Source organism: Lineus longissimus, chromosome 8 (assembly GCF_910592395.1).
Source record: "Lineus longissimus chromosome 8, tnLinLong1.2, whole genome shotgun sequence".
Lineage (NCBI taxonomy): Eukaryota > Metazoa > Nemertea > Pilidiophora > Heteronemertea > Lineidae > Lineus > Lineus longissimus.
In genome coordinates this window covers 20,335,238-20,358,271 of record NC_088315.1, presented here as the reverse complement: position 1 = coordinate 20,358,271, position 23,034 = coordinate 20,335,238, and the positions used below count along the sequence as shown (strand labels likewise).

The 23,034-nt window shown below is 43.0% G+C and overlaps 1 protein-coding gene across 1 annotated transcript in view; it reads right to left on the bottom strand.

Annotated features, from left to right (window-relative positions):
- LOC135492265 (UPAR/Ly6 domain-containing protein qvr-like) overlaps window positions 1-19,478 on the bottom strand; it is a 95,604-nt gene extending 76,126 nt beyond the window's left edge. Inside the window, exon 1 of the transcript XR_010448049.1 lies at window positions 19,187-19,478. The gene's annotated coding sequence lies outside the window, so the exon portion shown is untranslated. The remainder of the gene's footprint in view (window positions 1-19,186) is intronic.
- Window positions 19,479-23,034: the final 3,556 nt, after the last annotated feature.

The following is a 23,034-nucleotide window of genomic DNA, read 5'->3' as shown; positions in this document are numbered from 1 at the left end:
TTCCTAGAATGACCAACACAGCTCGTGATAGATCTAATATCTCTCTCTACTTTCCACCCCTCAGTCCGAACCACAAGTGGTAACTCATATACTTCACAAAAAGCTATTAGAATATAACTTAGTGGGCAAAACTTATCCAGTGCCATTTTGTTTTCATTTTCATTTTGAGAAGTTGGGAGGAAAGCCACGACGAGGCTAACAGGAAACGCATCAGGACAGCTAACTTCAATGCTTCACAGTAGCTTATTGGCAACTATTTTGTTTCCCAACCAGACATGAAGAAGCCAATGTAGATGTCCAATATGGCATCAGCTCAATTTTCACAAAACACACGACAGTCGACTCCTTCTTGCGGCAGCAGTCTCTGTTATCGTAAGGTTACAGTCGATCCTTACCTGACTCAAAGCTTCTACTATCAAGTATGATCTTCTAACACATCTACGGAGGTAATTCTAGACGTATATAGACATAGCCACTGGCTATTTACTTAGTAAGGCGATGCTCTATGATCGGACTAATATAATCAAACTCTCTTGGGGTTTACGACGTCTCTTGTTAAGCCTGCAGGCAGTGAAAGGCCATGCTATCGTAGACCGGAGGCAAAGAGGTGGGTTCGCAATTACAACGTATCGCGATCGGTTCGTGACGAGGAAAGGTACCCGCGGGAGGCTTTGCTAATATTTAAAGACAGTGTCATTGCATTGAATAGGTAAGTATTAGAGGTGTCCAGGTTATCACCTGTCTTTTCTTGTTAAACAATTAGAAAAAACGACTGATAGTGGAATGGTCGACGCCAAAAAAGTTGTTTTTTTTTACGTCGACGATCCGACACCAGGGCGTCATTATTGTTGTCAGGAAATCACCTCATCTCTAGTTCTGTGTTCGTTCCAAGATCTCCCTAGTGATGTGGTACACACCAGATGCACCACCATCAGTGCAACGTCAGTACTTCCCGGCACGGGAAAAACTTGTGACAAAAAATCAACTAGACCTCAGCATACAGAGGCTGGCCTAGTTATACTCTATACGTGTGTAGAGGTACATTCTGTTAAACTGAACATGGCACGGTATGACTGAAACCCGCCTCAAAGTTGATGTGGGAGTCGGAGTTATAAAATGGTTCACAACCTCTTGATCACGTCTCCCTGCTTGCTCAAGCGAAGGGATCTTGCGCGACAACCCCAACCTCACAAAGACCCATTCACGAAGACTAACGAGGCAAACAAAATGATGGTTATCAGCAGTGTCTAGACCCCATCAGGGATCTATTTAGCGATGAGTGATTTGCTCAGCTCGGATCACAGTTTGTAGTCGAAGGGAAATTCGATTTTTTTTCCTGTATCAGATATCTCATCAGAAAACATCTCTTACACACTCGTAAAAATTAAGGTTTTTTCGCTTTTGAAGAACTTTTAAGGGTTTTTCGGCAAACACACACATGCAGGCCTAGAGGTGTTTCGGCCAAATGAAAGCAACTTATAGAGCCACGTGACACAAGATGAAAAGATCAATAGCAATCAAATCAAACCCATGAATTTTGTACCCCAATGTGACCCCACGACAATGCCATGAAGGTCAACTCTGATCTGGTACAGTTGACACCCAACCAAACCCAAATTTCCTGGCGATCTGCAAGTTTTGTGATTATCTCGTGGCCCGCGAGAATTATGCGGTGATTGTCTCGTGACCCCTCAACACATGTCAGGCTAATATTCCTCGGGATGCTGACTCCCTATCAGCTAGTTGTCGGAAACCAAATGACAATCAATGGTGATACTATACCGGGATATTTTGCTTGAGAAAGTCCATGTTATTTCAGGGAATTATTGCTCAATGCACCACTTACTAATCTTGTAACCATAAGATTTTCGCGGGTGTTTAATTTTGGCGGAATTTTCGAATAAACTAAATTCGGGAAATATAAAAAAAAACGAAAACAACAATCGCGGAATTGTTGGGTTTTTTTTGAGAACTAAAAGAAGTTTTTTAATTCGCCAAATAAAAATTGCGATCGCAAAAATGAAGAGGCGAAGTCGGTTTACAGACATTTTTCGTCCCCACTCTCACGGTAACAACATTGGTGGTAACTGCTGCCACTGCCATCTTGCTGTGATATTGCTCTGTTCCATGGCCAAATGAAAACTCATTTAGTTGGATTGTTCATTGTCAACTTCCCCTAACGCTTCGTAAACACTACGGGTAAAGCCAATTTCCTCTACAAATATGCATTGATTAGTCTTCAATCTAAACATCGGCCATGTTGGGTGACGTCATATCGGTAGCATTTGAATAAACATGCGTGGTACACAAATGTGATGCGATGAGGTTTTCCCACCCTCGTGATATATTGATGTTTGAGGTTCATTGCTGAAGTGCTCAGAAGAAGAATCAACTATGGCAAATGCCTGTCAAGAAAGTGTTTTTCGTATTGTTCTGGCCAAAGGTACCTTTAGTTGGACTGAGGAATGTGACTAGATCATATTGCAAAACAACAGATTTTCCCATGGTGAAGCTCAACCAATGCTCTTTCACGGTGTCAACGAAAGCTGGTCAACTACACCACGGGTTGCTCAGGGCTGTGTAACACAGGCCTACTATTTGTGATCATGCCAACATGTACGTTAAGTGACAAAGAGGTTAGCCACGTTTCTTTGGCCAGATCTATCTGAAATGCACTTTTAGTTTCCAAAAGATTGGTAAATAATCAACACTGTGATTATATATGCAGTTGTTACGTTTGGGCAGAGTCTTTATTTGAAAGCCTCTGGTTTGGGCAACTTCGATTGGTCAGCAGTGGAGTGAACAATGTCGGGTTAGTTCACTCCAGGACAATACGTCACTATATTCACGCCCTGGCCGGGCCTAATTCTCAGGGGTCATTGTGCGTTCCTATGGTTTGTTGCAGTAATCCCTGATAATTTTAATCAAAAGTGTATTTGAGTGCCAATCGAAGTCAGGATCAGCTGGTGAGAGGTGACCAGGAGGCCATGTTGACAATTTGCCACTTGCTCGAACGGGGGAACTTAACGAGTTGGGCACTTAGGCTAATATGGTGATTGAGCCAGGGATAGGAGCAAATAGCTCCCTTGAGACGAAGCTCCGGCTCAGCACCAATCATATGTGTACGACACCGATGAAGGGATGTATTGTCAGCAGCATGAAGGTAGCCCTGGTTCCCTGCCGACCCCTAAGGCACAAGCCATTGTTCGCGTGTAGTATAGTATAGGGTATAGCTCTATGGAATAGGCCCCTAAGTGGCGCTGGGATCAACTATCGCTTGAGGATGGTTTGAATCGGCGGTTGAATTTACGAGGTCACACAATAGAACATTGTTTAAATGGTCTTCGGTATGACAAATACTATCAAGAAATGTTGAGGAAATCATACACCCTTCTTTTGGTTCCCTCGAAGACGAAGACGCTATTTAGTCAGTTTAGGTGCGTCTGTTTCATAGAGGCATGTACTGGCGTCCGTCAACCGGCTAAATAGCGTCTATTGGAACCTAACGACCACTCCCGTTTGTGATTTTTATAATGTTGGAAGGACTCAATTAGCATAATTTCGATCACATGTCCTGCCACGAGGCAGGCAACGGAACACTCACCACCGCTATGAATGAATGAATACAATGGAATGGAATCTTTGTTGATTATCTAATTGAGATTGTTAGATACAATACATGCAAACAAATCGGGGTGCTATTCATATGATTAAAATAAGAGGACTCTGCCACCGTTTGGTGTCCTCGAATCTGCTCCGATTCATGAATGAGAACCTCTTCCCGCCTTAGGATTTTACTGGGGCCGTTCAAAACTTCCCACTTTTATAAAGTTTCGCTACAGGTTTCGATCAATTCCTAATCGGTCTCATCGGGACAAAGCCGCAGCGCTAGAAGGCCGAGATGACACCAAAAATGCTAACCCATTATGATATTGGCCGGGTCTATTTGGCAAGCCGCTCGCCGAACAGGCATCTTTTTTTGTCCCGTTTGGAGAGCCGCTTGCCAAACAGCACTAAAAAGCCACACTGTTCGGCAAGCCGGGCTTGCCAAACAGGTAAAAAATCTACCCTGTTTGGCGAGCTGGAGACTTTACCTTAATATTAATTAGTTCGGCTCTCCATTCAGGACAAGAAAAAGTCGCTGTTTGGTAAGCCGGGCTTGCCAAGTAGTCACTTCCTATTATATTGAATTGACTAGCATGCCAAGACCTGGTGGCTTGCTTTAATCAACTCCCTGATGAAGTTTTAGGCGCGAATTAATCATATCGCGTCTCGAAGCTTTGTGATATGACAAAAAATCCACAGGGATTGAAAATTCTCTGTCAGCTGTCGGCAATCCGTCTGAAGACCAGAATGCCAGGTCGTTTCAATTATCTAGAAGCGTGAAGATGAGAATCATATGACAGGTTGTCGTAAATTTAGATAGGAATCGAGTAGTTTGGCTGTGAACTGCAAATTCGTTTGGAGTTTAAAGAGGCCGTGAGACCAAAGAAGAATGAGGGACGGGTCAGTGCCAATGCCCCCCCCCCCCCCCCACACACACGCATGCACACACAGCCACAAGTGTATACCCTAAACCACTGCCACTGAACCATCGCTCAGTAAGGAGTCCAAACATTCTAAAACACTCCTGAAGGGTTTACCTAGGATGAAAGGGATCTACAGATGAGGTCCCGTCAAGGGCCAAAAATGTAACATTCTTCAGAATCTTCATCACTTCACAAAATATGTACATTGTACATTACCCCTGTACATTGTTTAGTGCATTATTCACTGGGGGCATTTGTGATGTGGTGAAATTCGGAAGTTTCTCGCCTTTCGGTTACATGAACATGGTCTATGGATTCCTATCCCGCCCCTACGTAAACCCTTCAAGAACATTGTACAATGTTTAACCGATTCAGTGCCATAAGCAGGAATCACAATTTTAAACATATTATAGATTGTAAATTTCTTCTTATCATCATTTCCAGTCTGCTGGTAAGATATTATAGATTGGCTGACTGAATCTGACTCTTGAACTAGCGATGATATTTTACAGTGTATTCGCAACTCATACAGCACCTTGTATAAGTCTTTGCTCTTACATTAGAATACGGGTGATAACACACTTATCATCACACCGGGGCTATTACAGAGTAATACATTTGAAAGGAGTATGAAAACTCTTTCGCAAGTTTAAAATTGGTGTGTTGGATACCAAAACATATGCATGCAGCTCACAAATTTTAATTTCAAAACTTAATAAATTGAACTTGTCCTAAATACCTACGTTATGGCCTATCGACCTCCACGAAAGGTGTTTCGTGGAGGTCGATGTTATCACGATCAGCCCTGATAACCCTTTGATAAAACAGTAGAACAATGGGAATTTAGGCCTAGGTGCGAGCGGGCTTTGTTGAAAGACAATAGACCGTGTATTTGGCAAGGCCTGAATTCTTTTCCCTGCGAGGTCAGGGTTAAGATAACCATGGAGATACCTCCATGAGATAACGTAACGATTGGCAGTCGTAAAATAGCAGTGCGGCAACCAAAACATGTTCGATTTCTGATAGGAAACTGCCGGGAGATATATATCACACATGGATTCTCGGAGGAGTAATTAATTCCGATGATTACCGAGTGAAGAAGGTAGTTTGATCAGTATGGTCCAGGAGTGCGGCCTGGGAGATATCGAGGATAAAGATATTCACATTCGACTCAAAGACCAACCATTTCCAGATCCCAAACACCGGGTTGAGGAAACTTGGTATTTCCATACGCAGTGATGCCGAAATCCATGCCTACTTGATAATGCTCTCAGGGTGGCCTTCATGGGCGTGAGGAAACGACGGCACATACATTTGGTATGCTCTGACACCGGCTGCATGGGAAGGGAGTCACACAAAGATGATGGTTCGACAAGTGTTTGTCAGACAGATCCGGCCAACAGTACTTAGCTGACCTCTTGTCACTAAACTGTAACAGTGTGATCACAAATAGTAATGTTACACAGCCCTGGGCAGCCAGTGTCATAGTTGACCAGCTTCAGTTGACACCGTGAAAGAGCATCGGTTAGGCCTACCCGATGGATAATCTAGTGTTGTACAACAACGCTTTATTTTGGTCAATCTGATCAGGTCACATTCCCGAGTTCCCACTAAGTACCTTTGGCCAGAACAACTCTGACTACCCGCAAGCATTACATTGGTTTGTGGATGGTGCTCGTTTCACACTTAAACCTACCCTCTACAACACCTTTTATTGTTCACTGGCAAGAAATTAACTATGCGGTGCATTCTAACGTTGGTCTCTGCTTGCACTTTGTTCATTTTTATGGGATCCAGCGTCATTGGGCCTGATGGAACTCCTATCAACGGAACCTTCATGGGCCATCAGTGGATCTCTCAGGGGCCATGGGCCATCAATGATCCATGCATGGACACTTTTGCCTGTGAAGAGTACACAATCGGCATTGCGGCAACTGATAGAAATAAATGGACGTGCTATCTCCCAGATTTCCCGATGGAGCAAGATATCCATGATCATAATAATGAACCATTGTGAGGCTAATTAGATTAGTTAGTACTGACTGAAATACTCAATGACTTTAGCTTTTAGCTAACATTCGCCTTCATTGGAACCTCGGCGATTGTAGTGACTGCACGTGGCGACAATGTACCTCGCATGAGTCAATGCTGTTAATTTACCTGCCGTTTGCTTCAACTCGGCGTTACTCCTAGTTAAGCCAACTACTGTCAAAGCCAAGTTCAATATAACGCCGAGGTTCTTGTAAACAGGGATGCATTTGGTTTGATTAACCGGCGTCACAGTTATGATATACTGCCAACCACAGTCAAGCGACGTGAAGGAAATTTCTAATTTGTTAATAAAAAAGGCAAACGTGCCTTCCTTCTTAATTCACCTCTTCCCGACGGCCATATTTCATCCTCACTCTGTTGGGCGCCTTATGATCTTTCATTGGTGCCATTTATATAATCTCATTGTCTTATAATGGAACTGATAATGGAAAATGCGACCTGGGAATGGGAACGTGAGAAAAACAAGAAATGGTGGATCTAGCCAAGAAAAATTGCTTGATTTAGTTTTGAATCATTATCGTGAAAGGATTCCTGTGTTCGCTTTTAGAAGCCCGGTCGAGATCATAGAAGTAAGTGCGCAAAACAACTACAGAACCACCTCATTCTTACAGCTGGGTTTTGCGATTGAAACGTGAAACATAACTTCATCTTCGTGAGGAAAACAATGCTATGGTGTTTTCACATCGTTCTGGCCAAAGGTACTCAGCTGAACTCAGGAATGCGACCAGATCACATTCACCAAAAGATGGTGTTGCACAACCCTAGATAATTGTTAGGGTGATCATTGAAATGATTACAGTTTAGTGACAAGAATGGGCCAGATCTGTCGAGCAGCTGGTATTTCGTATGCCAATTCGCTGAAACTTGGCCTTATATCATGTGTGTATCAGTCTACACGACGACTGCCAGATTCAGTTTGGATACCACATTCTTTTACGAAATAGCAGTCCTTTAATTCCTCATCTGATACAATGTACGGATGTAATACAACTTGAATGAGATTAAAATATGACCAGTGTCTTATTATTATGGCCAATACACTAGCCTCTTTCGTTTCATCTGACATGTCTAAGACGATTTAAAAATGTAAATGGTTTTCAATACAAGAACAGCTTAGAGCAAGATAGTTCTGAAGCGCATCGCAGACGAGCTATTTTAGTCGCTGCGACTTGTGACCACGATATCATGCGACAGAAATCACACCACAAGTGCATGCTACAAGAATACGGTAGTCGCAGCAACTTGCCATCAATACTAAGCCGAGCAATTGCCAATTTAACTCGCAGACAGAGATCTTTTTGCCGCAAACAGCAGCGAAAATAATCACCGGTCGCGGTGACAAATTGACCCGTTTGCGCGGCGCTTCTATAGAAGTCTTGTTCATTGTACATCTTGTATGCGTGATTTATCCTATAGATACACGACGTATGTTTCCGATGGCGGCGTGATTCGGTAAACCTTCGATTTCACTCCGGATTTAAATCCAAAAGAAGAGGCTTTACTTTCAATAGAGTGTCTTGAAAATCAATACCAGAATCAGATCAAGGTCAAAGGAAACATGTCGAAAAACGGGTATGATAAATGTTGGGAGGTTTTTGCGTCCTGGGAAACAAACTCCTGAGGCGAGAATAACTTCTCAGTTATAATTCTGTGCTCTATTGAGGCCGCTATGGCACAACCCTCAACTTAACAAAGATGACATCACGTTTAGTCCGCTCACAGAGCATGGCTTTGTTAAATCACTTGTAACTATTCAAAGAGTCTGGCTTTACTTCTGTAATTGTGTTATGTGGATCATATCTGATAGAGAGGGGACCTTGAGCCAATATAGAGAGTGAAACAGTATCAGGCGCGGTAACCTTTGAATTATTAAATGGTGAAGTGGTGTGGAGAGACTGCGGCAATTATTGTCAGCAATAAAGTCTCTTCAGGTCTGAATTCGTGGTGAAAGATCGTACCCCCTCCACTCAACTCACCACGATTCCGTGGTTGTCCATTATGGAAATTAATCTGACTGCCGAAGTCAGCTACAATGATGTATGGGACTATCATAGCCGGGTTATTCCATCCTTGACGTGAGTTGACATCACCAATATGTATCAAAATTGGCGAATAATTGTAGTAGTGTGAGCTATATAGGTTTCCCTAGTTGGTTACTGGATTGTATATCAAAAGCTACTTTCCCAGCTACTTAAACAGGTCAACCCAAAAACGACTGTTCAGCGCCTAGCCTCCTGTATGGAGTGTTCACATGGCCCCAAAACATCAACGCGAAGCTTCTTCCAGTCTAACCGGGCCTGGGCAGCATAAATTCTTTACCCGAAACTGGGGCACTCAACAACTGTCCACCTGGACAGGGGCCACATGAACACCCCACCGCCGGCCGGTGCATCCTCGAACTGGTGCAGCATAAATCTCCCCACCTGGACAGGGGTAGCATAAACTCCCCTATATCTAGAGCAGTTAATATGACTAAACATTTCTCCATCACCTGGGGACAAAGTTAACGCCTCATCCGGCGAATGGGGCGCGCTTGCATAATGACCAAATGATACACGGCCACATTCTGGGGAAAAATGATCTTCTCGAGCATCAAGTTGGGCCACCACTAACACCCTGTCCCATGCAAGAAGCATGCGTTCGGAAATCGATGGCCTTTCGGCAATGATTAACGGCGTGTTGCCACTGACGCGACATTGAACGGAAGATAGCTGTTGAAAGGCAATGGCCTGTTGCAAGATTCACGAGATGATGATGGGTTAGGTGACGCGAGAAAGTCACGTTCCTTGGCTCAGGGGACTAGGATTTGCAATTTATATAATATTGAATCAAGATTTTTATATGCGAGCGCGGTTTTGAGGTGAATTCGATTCTATAAATTGATTGAGTTTATGCGGGGAGATGAGAAAGCCAATCTGTCGCCGTTTATATCAATTTCGAAACAAAATGGAAATGGCTTGGAGTCACGCAGTACCTGGTTGGTTCTCAAATGGTAAGAAAGGCCCGAGAGTACAACAAGTCAAAGAACCTAAAGTCATCCCTGCCGCTTCCAATATCATATTTTCCTACACAGGCAAATATTTTCGTCAAAAACCCTATATAGAAAATGTTCTATAATGTATATAGATTCTATATAGAAATGTTTGCCTGTCTACCAAGTATTGAAACCCCATCCAACGTACCGACCAGTGCGGCTGGGGAACACTCACTTGAAGGGCAAAGCAACCTTTAGCGGTGTTTCGGCCTGCACTTATATGTCCCCATAGGCCTATTAGAGGTTTTTCGGCCAGCGCTTAAGGGTTTTTCGGCAAACCCTTAGAGATCTTTCAGATTTTCAAAAACATTTTGTGTTTTTTCTTTTTGGCAAAAACACTTTTACGGGGTGCATATTTGTGTTGGTCGAACAGAGGCTCAAAACCTTTATTTCGAAGAATGTAGCGTTAATACATGTAGATTCATGCTTCGTGATGTTCGTGCCGAGTTTTAAACCAATGTTTCTTGTCAACAGACTCCCTGCAGCATCCGTTCGATGTCTCATACGTATCTCACCCGCAAGAAACCTCTTCATGTTTTTTCCGGCCTCGGAAAATGACAAACTGCAACCCACACATCCTCATTCGTCCATTAAGGAGATGAGTGTCAAGATTCAGATAACATATACGCGGATCAGAAAAAACTGGTCTTTGGAAGGTAGAAAAAAATTAAGGATTTGCTAAAAGCAAAGGCACTGGGATTAAGCGTCTGTTATCATGGTCATTGTAGTATCTCATCAAAGGGGGGCCAGTGTATTTCTGCCAAGTAGTAGTGTGATAAGGTTACCCAAACTGCCAGTGAGTATTCCACAAAGGCCGGAGAGACGGGCGAGATGGTTGGAGGCCCAACTCGCCAAACAAAGTGAGAGGAAGGCCTATCAGTAAATCGGTTCATCAGGCTCGCAGTGGATATCACAATATGAACCGTAAAGTTAACCTGTTTTTACTTGTAACAAAGAAGTTTATAATTACATGTGGTTTTAACATCGTTCGTCAGCTATCTCAAGCAACGAGAAGGCGTATTAAACCTCAGAGAGAGACAATGTAACTAAAATATCATGTTGATATGAAGTCATATTTTGCCAATGAATATTCATACAACTTCGATCCCCCATAAAGTAGGCCACTAGATCGTTACCAAAACACCCCAACACATTGTGTCTTTAAGGATCGATTATACAAAGGCTTACTGCGGGAGAATGCACAGCTACACACATTATTCATAAGTATCACACTGCTGTCCATATACCTCGCCGACAGTAAAAATTCAAACATGAAAAAAATAACCCAGCCTAACCCCTTTGATAGTGCTGAGGAAGTGACTTGTGAGAAAGCTGAACTACAAAGCCATTATCAAGTTTCTCCATTTTGCCAAGTTTTGTCTGCCCTATTGTCTAAGATCCTTGACTAAGCTTCTAAAGCTCACTTTTGGTGCTTCAACTGTTCCAACGGGTTCAGATAGACAAAGCTATATACATGATAGATCTATCTTCTAATGGTGCACCAAAGGGACTTTGTAACGTTATCCCAAATATTTTTTTAATTAGTTACAAGCTACTAACAACTCTCTATAATTGCTATCGGGAGACATTTTTTGCTTCTATACCAGGTCCACATCTACACCACATGGACAAGAAACCTTGACATGAGGATACCATACAGCCATAAATGACCAGCATTGCTAACGGTATTTCACTTTTGCAGATAAATGTTGCTATTCATCTTCTAAATCGGATAGGAGGATGCCATTACACGCTTATGAAGATTGATAAGCGGCCAGTGCTCGTGTTCCGGATATTGCTGCTACATGTATTTGATTTACCATTAACAGAAGCACTAGCACTGTTTTGATGTATTCTGAGGCAGGATATCGGAGAAATACGACGTAGTTAGTAACACTACAGTAATCCTGAAGAGTAATATTGGTCGCTCTAAGATCTCCGATCGTAAAATGCGATCTTGCCTGTTGTCGAAGTTCAGATAGAAGATCAGGCATATGCGCACTGCTTCATCGAGTGACCTACCGAATGCAATAGTTCCAAGTGTCCGGAAGCAAAAGGATCTACATATGCGCTTTTAATCTCTGGGGTAAAAGGCGATGCGTCTCTATTGGACAATACCTTAATCCGTCATTTTTGAGTAGACATGACCAGGTTATTCATGCAGAGGGGACATTTAAGACTGCTACACCGGTTACGGGCCACTATCCGACCCTCCAAAACTTTTATCGAACGATTTCGAAAAATAAATTCAGCCAAAACGAAACACTGATTTAACCCTCAATTTCATCAGCCTCAAAAATTTCCTGGGCATTTATTGCTACCAGGATTGGATGTCTCACTCCATGCTATCAATCAACTGGGTACCGTTATGCTGGTTACGTGCCGCAGTAAAGCTGCCGTAATATTTTGAGCCGGAACCGAGTGAGACGGTCGCGAAATGAAGAAAAGGTAGGCACAAATGAGGCGGTGCTTCCGTAGCCTCGGCGCGTCGTCTGGAAGTTGAGCACTGACAATACATTGAGGGTCAAGATGAGGCCCATCGGGCATGGGTGGAGGAAATGTGAACCCACCAGACTTCCGAGAACAGTACTGAGATGAGATCCGAGATGGTTGCAAAAGAAGAGGGAGACACCGGATGGGGTGGATAGAACAGGCCTAGCCCAGACGCTGTTGACCTGCGTAGGCTGGTGACTGAACAAACAAGACGGCGTCAGATGATCGCACTGATGACCAGCTAGGTCACCACGTTGCGGAAATAGAGCGGGCAATTATCCCAGTTCCGTTGTTTCATCATGTAAAACACAGAACAGACAAAACAAGACAAATGTCCAAAACGATAATTGGAAATTTACCTCGACAAACGTTATCATTGCTAACCAAATCACAAAATGAATGTTTTTCGAGTAGGTTTCGTAGCGTTTTCGCCGACAATGCAACTGGTTAACGTCAAAATATAGACGTTTATGTGATAAGACCAATAATGACACGGCAGAGGAAAACAACCTCGACATTATCCACCCATTGATAAGTTTAGACGTCGACTTGCCACCTGAAATAAATTCTTTGAACATTACCGTGAAGTGTTTACCATCAGAGATGCCAGACTAGCGGAGGAAATACAAGATTTACCACCAATGGTTTATCAGGTGCGCGCTTTTTTCTTACTCAGGATACAATCACAGAGGCATACCTGTGCTAATTTCTTCACTAAAGTCAGAGGTGTTGAAATAAGTCAATACGCATATACTTCAAGCGAGCGCTTCACCTGACTAGCATGGTCTATTTCGACCGACCTGAATGGCCGATTTCCTCAAATCATTCTGCACTTTGAACAAGATACCGCAATATTCCTCAAATCATTCTGACCCTTTGGCAAAACGATGGGTTTTTTTCGCAGACGCGAGATATTTTGTAGCACATCGTAGCGAACATTCTTGCAGGTCGCAGCGACAAAAAGGTGGAAAGCGTTAAAGGGACAGGTGGGACCTGAGAAATGTTGGCTTTTCATGTAAAAATTGCTTCCAATAGGACCGCGAGTTCTCTGATAAACACAGGTTGTAGGCCTGTTTGCTAACACTCGGCGAAGCTGAAATTCTCAAGGCATGTTAAAAACCGCCTCCCAACACTATCGTTATCAAAGATCAGCACGAGTGTGACGCTGCACGTGGCGGCGCCTGGTGTCAAGTAGGCACATTATCTTCCAGCAACCTTAACCCCACGCCCAAGTTGTCCCTATAATACAGAATCCTTCACCTTGTTTACTACAGCGGCCATTTACTACAGCAAACATTTGACAATCAATCCATTTAATTAGCAGATCAAGCGTTCCTATCTTTAGAGCTGATTAATGAGATTTGAATGATCAAACTCACTAATCATTAGTGAGATGGCTAAACCTATAAGACATTGTTCTGTAATGGCGATGTAGAGGGAGTTTGATAACTGCGTTTCCGACTTCCTTTCTTCACAAATCACCGGTGATCTATCGGTGTCTCGATTTTGCATCAGAACATTTTTCAATCAGCTTCTCTCTCAAATACCAAAGCGAGGGCAAAGAAGTTTTCTTTATAAAGTTTGGTAGATTCCAGTATGGTTATTGCTGGATTCTTGTAGGGACACTCGGTTCAGATTCATACTAGATTCTGGTTTTGGAGCCCGACTCAATACTCGTGCACATGATGCGTATGGAACTGAATTACAGTACTCTTAGAAATAAAGGTTTTTCAGCTTTAGAAACACCTTTAAAGGTTTTTGGGCCAACACTAATGAGCACCCCAAAGAGGTTTTCAACTGAGTGGAAAACCATTAGACGTTGTTTTTCACATCTCGAAAACCATTTGGGGTTTTCAAAACACCTCAACTTGATGCGTATTTAATGGATTTTCGGAAGCTCAAAAACCTTTATTTCTAAGAGAGATGGCTAAGAATCCTATCGGGATTTTGACGACTGAAAAACACTGTTTGTATCGTGGAGATATTTAGTTATTGGTGCCAAGGACACTGTCGGACTTGAGATGAAATGCTACCTCGTGTTTCTGTCTGATGACTGAACCTAACTTGTAAAACAGCAAAGAAAAAATGGTTATTTGTCTTGCTAGTGACGAAACAAGAGAGATCAAACTTCAAAGATATCACTCCTGCTCCTGAGCGAGTCTGAGCGCCGTACATTACATCCCAAAATAACAAAACGGTATGATATGTATTTCAAAGAAGTTGTCCATGAACCTGGAAACTCACTCGATCGATGCTAAAGAAAGTCTTAGAGGCAATGATTGAACGTAAACCAAGTCGGACATCGATTTCAGATTCCGTTACACAGGTAAAGTGATCTAGCCCGCTATTTTGTTGAGCAGATACGCTACACCTATTTGAATTGTAATCATCACTGGCTTCCAAGTTCGGTAGCAGTATCACATTTGTCGCCGATTTTTACCTTCGGATCTCCCATCAAAGATTATATGACGGGCCATCACAGATTCTATGACTTTATAGAAACGTTGGTCTTTTAGGTTAGGCGCCTCTAAACTGTGCTTAAGACGCCGACGCAGTTAATCAGAAGAACCTACTTGAGATGCGCTGTACCAGATCATTGACCAGCAAACATTACGTCGTACCGGCAACCGCAAAATCTTCGCCGGAGTTGACTTTTCCCGGATTTCGAAAATAGCAATTTTGTGGATGATTTACAAAAGCTAATCATATTAGCTCAACTTAAATGATTATGAATGAGCGGCTCATAAACCACGGGACGAAAGAAGCCTGCGTAATCAATCACTCTGATAGAGTACAATGTCATTTCTTGATTATGACGGGCAGGAACTTTCAAATATCGGTTGATTTTTATTCTATGTTAAAGTGCAAATTACTTCCTTCACGACCATACATCTAATCATATAATCTCGAAAACAGACAGTCACGAAATTGACTCGCTTGAAATTTATCCATGATAATTTCTCTGGAATATTTTATGCCTATGCTGCGCTAGATACACCATCGTCGAACTTTAATGTGCACTTTCTCAGAAACGAAGGTTTATGAGCTTTGGAAAAAGCTTTCTCGATGTTTTTCGGCCAACACGATATAGGGGTTTTTAAGTTAAAACGAAAACCCCCAACGGTTTCTAAGATTGAGACCCCAACAACGGTGCAAATAAGTCACTACCTGAAGACGACCACCTTGACCGCCTAGCTCCTGCCATTAGTCCAGCGAAAGTTAATGGACCTGTTTGGGTACACCAGCAGAGAAGCAGTCATTTTTATAGACGACGCGCCGCTGATCGCGTGGAGTCGCGTGAGGGTCTGGCTGGGCGAATGGGTTGCTACAGATGACTACATCCAACACCAGATCGACATGACCCAATGTTCTCCAACAACGCTGCTGTTATATGGCACAACCTCCCCTGACTCAGTACAAGAACCGAAATACAGCTGCACAGGGGCAATGTACATGTATGGAGTACACTCCTTTATGGTAGTGACCAGCCGCCTCTCACAACGCCTCGACATCTTTCAAGACAAATTTCTTCGAAGATTCCGCAGGATCTTTTGGCTCATCTTGATCAGCAATTTAGATCTACTGCAAAGAACAGGATGCACACCAATCGCCAAAATGGTTCGAAGACATCGCTGGAGTTGGCTTGGACATGTGTGCAGAATGCCACCTGTCAGACTCCTAAGGACGGCACTCCATTGGACAGCCGACGGGAAAAGGAATCGAGGCCGTCCAAAGGAGACCTGGCGCCCTTCAGTAGAGAACGACATGAGGAAGTTTGGTATGACCTGGGTAACATCCACAGACAGGCTACCGACCGGACAGGGTGAGAATGAAGATTGAAGCCTTGTGTGCCCTCTAGGCAGAAAGAGGACCAAGCAAGCAAGCCTCTGACTCTACTTTACACGAGTACCATTAAGCTTGGAGCGCGTAGAATAATCTGCTCCCGCATCCCAGAGCCCATCAAGAAAACTATATCAATTAGCTTCCACGCGCCTAATGTTATATTTATACGATGAGCGATGGATAAATCCCATCATATGCTCCCCAAGAGACTTGGCCGCGTCTATTTACCGATAACCTGGGGATAAATGGTCTGGAAGGATCCGCCCTATTTGATTCATAGGGCTGGCTCGGCGTCAAAACATTTCAATGAAGCTGACGTGCATAAAACCTCTGCGGCCAGGTCAGAAAATAAAAAAAACGCTTGACAAAGGAGGTAAAGACGACCAACTGCACTTGATCTCTATGACCCGATTGACAATTTAAGTTCTGTACCAAATGCGGTTCAGACAGCATGTCTGTCCAGCTCCTATAAATCTAGCATGTCTATGCACTTCGTTTCGAAAACAAACAATGGATCGGCGATATATGCACCATTACCGCTGAACATCAGGCCTGATTTAAAACGTTCGTGCAAATACTTCGATTAGATCACAGATGAAGCCATACCTTATTGGACGCGGAGTGTGTTTTACTGGTGCGGTGGAAGATTCATTAGACTTGCTTCCGATAACGATCACAATAAAAGCCGCAACCATGGCTGTGAATATACCCGGATGTCCACGACATGACAACTTTGCATTCAACCACGGACATTTTTCACGCATTTATGCTTCTAACTCGGAGAGGAGAGATCTGTAGTGAAATATAAGGTAGCTATGATTACGGTCACCAGGGCTAGGCCGATTTGGCATGGTAAAAGGTGACATAGCAATACGGGCCATCTCACCCCCTCTGGTATCGCAAACAGCAATGATAACATAACCCTGGCTAACTTCTCGTAATCCCACCATCCAATTCGAAACTATAAATCACGACACCCATGAATCAATGGATAAACGGATGAGACACTGGGGAGACGCTGGTCAGTGGTCGCGCAACTTCCCCAATTCCGAATTGGTGCAATCGTTTAATGTGGCGGAAAACGTCATAAAAAACAGCGCCCGAGTTTTAAGAAACGGATGACCTGGGCTTTCACTGGCGGGCACTGAATGCGATTGCGACATGGCGTAGGCAGTGCACCAAAGCAAAATAAAATCGCATGCGCTCTTAGATGAACAGTATATGCGTAATCGCGTTCAGTTGAAACCTGTACCCTGTACAACATGAATCGTCGCCAGCTTTGCATGAGTATTCAATCACTTTCCAGCGTTAAGTCGGGTGGTGTGTTCCCGCATACGTCCAAATCCTTATGTGCAAGTTTAGTTTGATGAAACAAATGGGAAAATCTCGTCAACCGCGAAACCACCAGTACTTGATTGAGACTGGACAAACAAGTACTGGTACAATGAAAATGCAATACGAGTTCAATTGTGAAACAAAACCTGGCCGTTTTTACTGTTCATAGGAATAAAACAGCCAAAGTTTGGAAATGATTCGAAAGGCATCATAGATAGTGTGGATGGATGTTCTTTCGTCATGACAGTTGACCCGATTGCTCGAAATTTAAAAGACGGCGATTAATGATAGTTATCCCATGCTGTAGTTAACAGAAATTCATCATATGTGGCGTTTAGCGGAGAAATTGATTAAACACCTAATTATATACTTATAACAACTATATCAAGTCAGACGTGCAGGTTTTCGGAATGACAGGTCTAGACGTATAGCAAGATCCGTTGAATTAAAATTTCAACCGTCTTTGTCAGAAGCTATACAAATTTAAGTCCTTGTTTTCATCTTTAGTTTATCAGAAATTGATAATATTTCATAATACCAGTGGGTAAAGGCCTTTCGAAACTCCGCATTTTTATAAGAGTTCCTTGATATACATGTAGGTTTGTTCGAGTGAATTGAAAGTCCTCTGTTTTCGCGAATCGAGGTTGTTCGGGAAATAAGCGAAAGTAAAAGGCCCGCAGAGATTTTGCGATTCACAGTATATCGTTTTCCTCGGACTGATCGACCTCTCATCTAGCAACTGTCGACTACGAAGGAGTAGTTGTTCCAAACAAGTCTGCTAACACCGCGGCGTTAAGTTCAAGTTAACGCCGCGTAAGTGGCATAACTTGTTTTGAACGAGGTGAAACGCAGAAGAAGGTTGGCAACGTTGCAAAAATCACCAAGAGCGGAGATGAGTTGGCCTGAGTCGTGACCGTATCGATTCCGAGATCGGACAAAATCTATGGCCGTCTCCGCCAACGTGACTGGAAAAGATTAGATGTCGTTCGGGTGCTCGTCTTTAGCTCAATTTAAAGCCATTTGAAGAAGAGGAAATCGTCCATTAAACGAGTTTAGACTTTAACGTGAAACGCCAGACGTTGTGAATCCTGATAGTTTGGTTATGCCAGCGTTATACGTCTGGACGAAGTCTTAGTGACTATAAATCGTACAGACAGTTTTGGTACCCACAATTAAGTTCATTTTAACATGAGATGGCTACTGACGTTAGGTAACACTTCTATTTCACCCACATACATGTGTAAAATTATCCATAACCTCCTACAGTCACGGGAACATCAACCTTTGAAAAGAGGTACTTGTTCAGCCTCCCAACTAGTGTGGTTAGGGGTGTCGAGCCAATACAATATCACTCTGCAGACATAAATCTTTGTAATTTTATCCCCAGAGTGAGTATGAATCGATGGTTGTGGCTACTTACAGTCCACTTACATTACAGTACACACCATATACCTGACTTTACAACATGGTTTATGCATCCCAAGTGCATCCCAAGTGCATCCCAAGTGCATCCCAAGTGTAAGAGTGTAATACCAAAGGCTCGTCCTCTTCCTATTTCATCGATATAGCAACTACAAATAACTGGAGTTACTTCACGCATTCTATATTCACCGGCCTTTGAAGTGCTTCATGGGCAGCCTGCGAGTGAAATAATCCAGGTACGTTATAGTTCCACAGCTGGTTACTCTATTTAGTACATAAGGAGCACCGCAGACGCCAAATAGGCCTCGTGGAATAGGGTCCGACATCTTTTCCAGTGGGACACTTTCTACTACTACACCGGCAATCACGAACTATTGCTCCTTCAATACCGATTTGTTCTGATTTTGTTTTTGTTTTTAACCCATTCAAATTTGTTCAGGGAAAAAAATGGAATTGAAAAGATTAAATGCACCCCTACCTTTTCTTGGTAAAATTGTCAAAATCATTGCGATGATAATCCGTGACGTGCCTGTAGTTCCGCTCATGATGATAGTCCAGAGTTCTTTCCTTGCATAGCTATCCCGAGGTAATCCTATGAAACTGTCCAATCTTCAGACACAGAGCGGGAAAACACTTAAAACCGTTGAGTCGAATCATCCTACTCACCACGCTGGTCGCTTCATCGATACGTGTGTGTAAACTGTACATGAACGCATGTATACGTGCATTCAACTCGCCATATCGGCGCGCTGAATCTTCTCGCCCCGCACTGGAAGCGCGATCGACGGATCGGGCAGGTTCTTCATCTATATTTTGATCCGCGTAAGGGAAAAGTTGATCTCGGTGTGCAGTTAAGGCCTACACAATTCAGTAATGATTTGGAATTTGTGTAATTGAATTTGAAAATTGCCAATCGAGTTCAACGAATGCAATTACAAAATATTTAGCAGATACTCATGCATACAGATAAAAATCATCGTTATCTGATGACACTCGGATTGAAACGAAGCGAAACGCCAAGATGATTGAAATCATCAAAATGAAAATTGACCCGAATTTCCATGTTCCAATGAAAGTTGGTAGTTGACAATGGTACGGCTCTGCACATAAAGGTCTTGTTGTTTCGACGCGTCTAACTTCATTTCAGGTGGACGCATGATTTAGCGTGCCGTTGATCTCGTTTTGTTTCGATGACCGTGAAGTTATTCTGAGAAATTGAACTAACCTGCTGAACATGCGCAGTAATCACCCGCCCGCACATTCACCCATCACTTTCAGACTATCTCATCTCTTCTATCTCATCACTTGCAACCAGTCTCATATAATTTCCTCTGTGGCCTTATCGAAGTGAGATTTATCAATTCCTAGGTACACTTAACATTTATCTCACGCGGTTGGAGCTGTTTGAATGGTAAATGGTAGACATTGCTTTGCGAATGGTCGCTCAAAGCAACTACTGAATAGCTATGGTTAGCAATTAGAATTTCGGGCAATTTCAAAATCTCCACTTCGAAAGATACTTAATTTTGATGGCCAGCGGCACTAATTGCTTTAGGCTTTTAAGTTCTAGCCTAAATGGTTGTTCCTATGGCCCACCATGAGAATAGTCCTGGTCATAAAGTTGACAAATAGAAGTTTTCGAAGAATCCGCATAAAGATCCGGATAAATGTATTTGCACCCGCACTAACGTTCATCTCGGCGTAAGAAAATTCCTGGTCACAAGTGGCAGTTTTCGGAGAATCTGTGTAAAGGTCATGTGAATTTAACAACACCCGAACTAAACTTTTTCTCTGCTCTAAGAAAATTCAGAGTCTAAACTTTGTGAACTAAATCGGCTTAAATACCCTCAGCCGTGACATAACACTTAATACAGAAAATCGGAAGGAAACGAATGTACATGTATGTAATCATTTAAAATAGCCTTTTTAAAATGTCACGGCGGGTGCGGTTTATCAACTGTCCGTTTGGTCAATCGATCATGGATTGCGCAATAATCGTGACGAAAGATCGCCCCAATCAACTCAACCATACGAAAAACCAGAAGCGAGCAGCTTTCTCATTGGTCGGGGAAATGATGGTGAAGCAGTTTTCATTGGCTGCTGACCTCAGGATAATCTAGTGTTGGGCAACCACTATCTTTAGGTTAATGTGATCTGGTCACATTCCTGAAGTCAACTGAGTGCATTTTGCCAGAACGACATGAAAAACACTTTCGAAGCATCAATAAGCTAGATTGAGAACAATCAGATTGGATATTGGGAACGCCTGGTTAATATTCAGTTTGTCAATGACCGGATGGCTGTTTTCTGTCATAGGCAAAAGCTTCTCTTTATCATATTCTGCAGAACAGACGCAGAAACAAAAGCAGGCATTCATGCGCACTGATGAACCCCACCGGTACTGATGACTAACGTATTGAAACGAAACGAAACGTCGAAATGAATGAAATTATCCAAATCATCGAAATGAAAATTTACCTCTCCAAATTTCACCGAATTCCTACATAAAAGTGGGAAGTGGGTATAGTTGATAAGGCTGAAGGCCTTGCTGCTTTGAAGGGTCTTCTTTTCTTCTGGTGGGTCTCTCACGTGTTAGATTTCATTGTACCATTTCGTTTTGTTTCGATGATCTCGTTCTGGGTTTTATCAGTCACCAAAATTACCATTCTCTCGGCAACATCTTGCGCGCCGAGGTGGAATCGGCTGAAGGAGTAGTTCGTGTACTGATGGGTGACATGAATCCAATCGGAGTTATCAAAGGTAGAGGAAACCAGGCGAGCAATTAGAATGAGGCGACCGCCCACAGCTTTGATTAGATCAAGGCTTTAGACATAGTACATCAGCCTGGCAAGTCCAGGCGCCTCCCTGCGATATCTCTTGATATTTTGGTGGTCGATCGATCCGGGAAACGCAGCTACAATCCAACATTGTGTCAGGAATAAGCGGAGGGGGATTGGGGCGAGGCTGGTAGTACGTGTACCACAGGTGGTGACCGCCGGATACGTCACGCCGGTTATCGTCGTTACGGGCCACCGTCACGGCCGCGAAATCACCAGTGCATTTTGACATTGTATACATAACTTCTTTCTCAATGGATTCAACCCTTTGTTCTGAAGACATAGTACTAACATTTCCATAGGTTCGAGTTCATCGTGTCATATCATCGCTCAGCTAAATAGATATAGATATTGCCACAGGTCAGTTATCATCTGGACAACGGCAATGTCACATCTATGTTCAGTACATATTTGAATATAATCATAATTGTGAACTTTCAAATTCAGTCTCATTTTCAAATTTTTTTTGAACGGTGGAGTAAACTTTGAACAGATGAAAGTGCAAGTCTTCTCCAAAGGCCAATAGCCATCCGTGTAATCCAACAATGATATTGCTTCTTCCCTTATCGCATAATAGCTTGCTCTCCTGCTCTCCAAGATCCTTTTACAAAACACATTGGTCAAGATTACTGTCATACTGGCAACTCCATTCACTCTACTGACGAGCAAAATACAACACGGGATATTAAGGTTACATTATTTCCGCAGAAGAAATCCCTACAAAGCTACGCTGCTTTCTTCAGATGACAAGAAAGCGTTGTCAGGAAATGACTGAAATATACAATGGTCTGTTGTTGAATAGAGAGGCAATGAGCCCTTCACCTCGCTTTGAGATGCTGGCTGACACATCCGGTAGGGTCATCATTACACCAGGAAGTGACGGACATTTTGCTGACAGGGCATCCGGTCCTGTTTTGGCTAATACGATAAAACAAAACAACAAAGGAATTCATGTTGTATTTTGTACGGCGTCTACACATGACCATATTTTTTTTCTCCCGAACAGTGAGTGTTTTCTGATATCAAGCAATGTAGGGATGAGCCAGGGTCTGGAAGAGGCTTTCTCAGACGGACACTCGTACCGGGACAGCTCGTTGCATCTGAACTGTCTCAAATTTCGTTATGTTATTTTTATCGCCCATCCAAGTGGCACGGGAAGGGGGATTCCGATGTGGTCGGAATTTTCGCTAGCTCTGCGCTAGCAGGTTCTATAGAACTGTATAGAAGTGTTAAATCAACCCTTAGATCTTAGACACGGGCATTGCCCGGGACAGGATGACATTGTCACAACCTTGGAGTTGTCCCAGGTCACAGCCAACGACAACCACTAGGTTTCATAAGAAGGACGAGGTCCACACTATAAAGACCAACTCCTCGTCAAAGAGACATCTGATAGTGGTCCGTTCAAACCAGATCACATCAGCCGGATATCTGTCCGCAGTCAAGCAAAGATACCCAAAGCAAAGGGCGACTTGTAGCCCGACTGAGC